Source organism: Oncorhynchus keta, unplaced genomic scaffold (genome assembly GCF_023373465.1).
Source record: "Oncorhynchus keta strain PuntledgeMale-10-30-2019 unplaced genomic scaffold, Oket_V2 Un_contig_6460_pilon_pilon, whole genome shotgun sequence".
Lineage (NCBI taxonomy): Eukaryota > Metazoa > Chordata > Actinopteri > Salmoniformes > Salmonidae > Oncorhynchus > Oncorhynchus keta.
Genome location: NW_026288879.1, coordinates 7,501 through 12,500, shown reverse-complemented (window position 1 = coordinate 12,500; position 5,000 = coordinate 7,501).

Here is a 5,000-nt window from a genome sequence, read left to right as displayed (position 1 = left end):
CACCGGTGAATCAAGTCTGACACCAACAGGCTCCTTACCAATTTCTATCCCCAAGCAATACGACTAATAAATAGCTAATTAAATAGCTGACAAAACGGCAACACGGACGATCTGAATTGACCCTGGTATTTTATTATTTCTTATGCACAGTCTCTATGCACACTCACAGGGCCCTACACACTTACACACACTGTCACTCCAACACACACACACACACACACACACACACACACACACACACACACACACACACACACACACACACACACACACACACACACACACACACACACACACACACACACACACACACACACACACACACACACACACACACACACACTCCATCATGTGATCACTCACACATAATATGAACGTAAATGTATATGTATTACTGACAACAAACACGCTGCATACACACTCTACATGCTGCTACTCTGTTTATCATATGACCTAGTCACCTTAACCCTATACACACTCTACATGCTGCTACTCTTTTTATCATATGACCTAGTCACCTTAACCCTATACACACTCTACATGCTGCTACTCTGTTTATCATATGACCTAGTCACCTTAACCCTATACACACTCTACATGCTGCTACTCTGTTTATCATATGACCTAGTCACCTTAACCCTATACACACTCTACATGCTGCTACTCTGTTTATCATATGACCTAGTCACCTTAACCCTATACACACTCTACATGCTGCTACTCTGTTTATCATATGACCTAGTCACCTTAACCCTATACACACTCTACATGCTGCTACTCTGTTTATCATATGACCTAGTCACCTTAACCCTATACACACTCTACATGCTGCTACTCTGTTTATCATATGACCTAGTCACCTTAACCCTATACACACTCACATGCTGCTACTCTGTTTATCATATGACCTAGTCACCTTAACCCTATACACACTCTACATGCTGCTACTCTGTTTATCATATGACCTAGTCACCTTAACCCTATACACACTCTACATGCTGCTCCTCTGTTTATCATATGACCTAGTCACCTTAACCCTATACACACTCTACATGCTGCTACTCTGTTTATCATATGACCTAGTCACCTTAACCCTATACACACTCTACATGCTGCTACTCTGTTTATCATATGACCTAGTCACCTTAACCCTATACACACTCTACATGCTGCTACTCTGTTTATCATATGACCTAGTCACCTTAACCCTATACACACTCTACATGCTGCTACTCTGTTTATCATATGACCTAGTCACCTTAACCCTATACACACTCTACATGCTGCTACTCTGTTTATCATATGACCTAGTCACCTTAACCCTATACACACTCTACATGCTGCTACTCTGTTTATCATATGACCTAGTCACCTTAACCCTATACACACTCTACATGCTGCTACTCTGTTTATCATATGACCTAGTCACCTTAACCCTATACACACTCACATGCTGCTCCTCTGTTTATCATATGACCTAGTCACCTTAACCCTATACACACTCTACATGCTGCTCCTCTGTTTATCATATGACCTAGTCACCTTAACCCTATACACACTCTACATGCTGCTACTCTGTTTATCATATGACCTAGTCACCTTAACCCTATACTCACTCACATGCTGCTACCCTGTTTATCATAAGACCTAGTCACCTTAACCCTATACTCACTCTACATGCTGCTACCCTGTTTATCATATGACCTAGTCACCTTAACCCTATACTCACTCACATGCTGCTCCTCTGTTTATCATATGACCTAGTCACCTTAACCCTATACTTCTACATGCTGCTACTCTGTTTATCATATGACCTAGTCACCTTAACCCTATACACACTCACATGCTGCTACTCTGTTTATCATATGACCTAGTCACCTTAACCCTATACTCACTCACATGCTGCTACTCTGTTTATCATATGACCTAGTCACCTTAACCCTATACACACTCTACATGCTGCTACTCTGTTTATCATATGACCTAGTCACCTTAACCCTATACACACTCTACATGCTGCTACTCTGTTTATCATATGACCTAGTCACCTTAACCCTATACACACTCTACATGCTGCTACTCTGTTTATCATATGACCTAGTCACCTTAACCCTATACACACTCTACATGCTGCTACTCTGTTTATCATATGACCTAGTCACCTTAACCCTATACACGTTTGGCGGATGAAGAATAATGGTCTACATGCTGCTACTCTGTTTATCATATGACCTAGTCACCTTAACCCTATACACACTCTACATGCTGCTACTCTGTTTATCATATGACCTAGTCACAACCCTATACTCACTCACATGCTGCTACTCTGTTTATCATATGACCTAGTCACCTTAACCCTATACTCACTCACATGCTGCTCCTCTGTTTATCATATGACCTAGTCACCTTAACCCTATACACACTCACATGCTGCTACTCTGTTTATCATATGCCCTAGTCACCTTAACCCTATACTCACTCACATGCTGCTCCTCTGTTTATCATATGCCCTAGTCACCTTAACCCTATACACACTCTACATGCTGCTACTCTGTTTATCATATGCCCTAGTCACCTTAACCCTATACACACTCTACATGCTGCTACTCTGTTTATCATATGACCTAGTCACCTTAACCCTATACTCACTCACATGCTGCTCCTCTGTTTATCATATGACCTAGTCACCTTAACCCTATACTCACTCTACATGCTGCTACCCTGTTTATCATATGACCTAGTCACCTTAACCCTATACACACTCTACATGCTGCTACTCTGTTTATCATATGCCCTAGTCACCTTAACCCTATACACACTCTACATGCTGCTACTCTGTTTATCATATGACCTAGTCACCTTAACCCTATACACACTCTACATGCTGCTACTCTGTTTATCATATGCCCTAGTCACCTTAACCCTATACACACTCTACATGCTGCTACCCTGTTTATCATATGACCTAGTCACCTTAACCCTATACACACTCTACATGCTGCTACTCTGTTTATCATATGACCTAGTCACCTTAACCCTATACACACTCTACATGCTGCTACTCTGTTTATCATATGACCTAGTCACCTTAACCCTATACACACTCTACATGCTGCTACTCTGTTTATCATATGACCAAGTCACCTTAACCCTATACACACTCTACATGCTGCTACTCTGTTTATCATATGCCCTAGTCACCTTAACCCTATACTCACTCTACATGCTGCTACTCTGTTTATCATATGACCTAGTCACCTTAACCCTATACACACTCTACATGCTGCTACTCTGTTTATCATATGACCTAGTCACCTTAACCCTATACACACTCTACATGCTGCTACTCTGTTTATCATATGCCCTAGTCACCTTAACCCTATACACACTCTACATGCTGCTACTCTGTTTATCATATGACCTAGTCACCTTAACCCTATACACACTCACATGCTGCTCCTCTGTTTATCATATGCCCTAGTCACCTTAACCCTATACACACTCTACATGCTGCTACTCTGTTTATCATATGCCCTAGTCACCTTAACCCTATACACACTCACATGCTGCTACTCTGTTTATCATATGACCTAGTCACCTTAACCCTATACACACTCTACATGCTGCTACTCTGTTTATCATATGACCTAGTCACCTTAACCCTATACACACTCTACATGCTGCTACTCTGTTTATCATATGACCTAGTCACCTTAACCCTATACACACTCTACATGCTGCTACTCTGTTTATCATATGACCTAGTCACCTTAACCCTATACACACTCTACATGGCCAAAAGTATGTGGATTCGACAATTTCAGCCACACCTGTTGCTGACTGGTGTATACAATTGAGCTCGCAGCCATGCAATCTCCACAGACAAACATTGGCAGTAGAATGGCCTCGATGAAGAGCTCAGGGACTTTCAACGTGGCACCGTCATAGGATGCCACCTTTCCGACAAGTCCTCGGTTGCGACACTCACTACCGAGTTCCTAACTGCCTCTGGAAGCAAAATCAGCGCAATAACTGTTTGTCGGGAGCTTAGTGAAATGGGTTTCCGCCACCATTGAACTATGGAGCAGTGGAAATGCGTTCTCTTGAGTGAATGCATAGTGCCAACTGTAAAGTTTGGTGGATGAAGAATAATGGTCTGAGGATGTTTTCATGGTTCGGACTAGGCCCCTTAGTTCCTGTTAAGGGAAATCTTAAAGTTACAGCATACAATGATATTCTAGACAATACTGTTATTCCTACTTTGTGACAACAGTTTGGGGAAGGATCTTTCCTGTTTTCAGCATGACAATGCCCCCGTGCATAAAACGAGGTCGACACAGAATTTTTTTCAAGATCGGTGTGGAAGAACTTGACTGGCGTGCACAGAGCCCTGACCTCAACCCCATTGAACACCTTTGGGATGAATTGGAATGGCAACTGCAAGCCATGCCTAAACACCCAACATCAGTACCTGACCTCACCAATGCTCTTGTGGCTGAATGGAAGCAAATCCCTGCAGCAATGTTCCAACATCTAGTGGAAAGCCTTCCCAGAAGACTGGAGGCTGTTATAGCAGCAAAGGGAGGACCAACTGCATATTAATGCCCATGATTTTGGAATGAGATGTTTGAAGAGCAAGTGTCCACATACTTTTGTTTATGTAGTATATGTGCCTGTGTGTGTGTGTGTGTGTGTGTGTGTGTGTGTGTGTGTGTGTGTGTGTGTGTGTGTGTGTGTGTGTGTGTGTGTGTGTGTGTGTGTGTGTGTGTGTGTGTGTGTGTGTGTGTGTGTGTGTGTGTGTGTGTGTGTGTGTCTTTGTGTTTCTTCAAGACCTTGAGTTGTTGAACAACACTGATATTAAAACCCTCTCTACAGAATATTTAGTTAAGGATGGACTCATATCCAGCCTTCAATCTGTCCTTGAATACATCCCTAACACAAGCATTACCCAGCAACAGTACAAAGGAAACAGAATGGTTTTAGTTAAGACTGATCTGGAG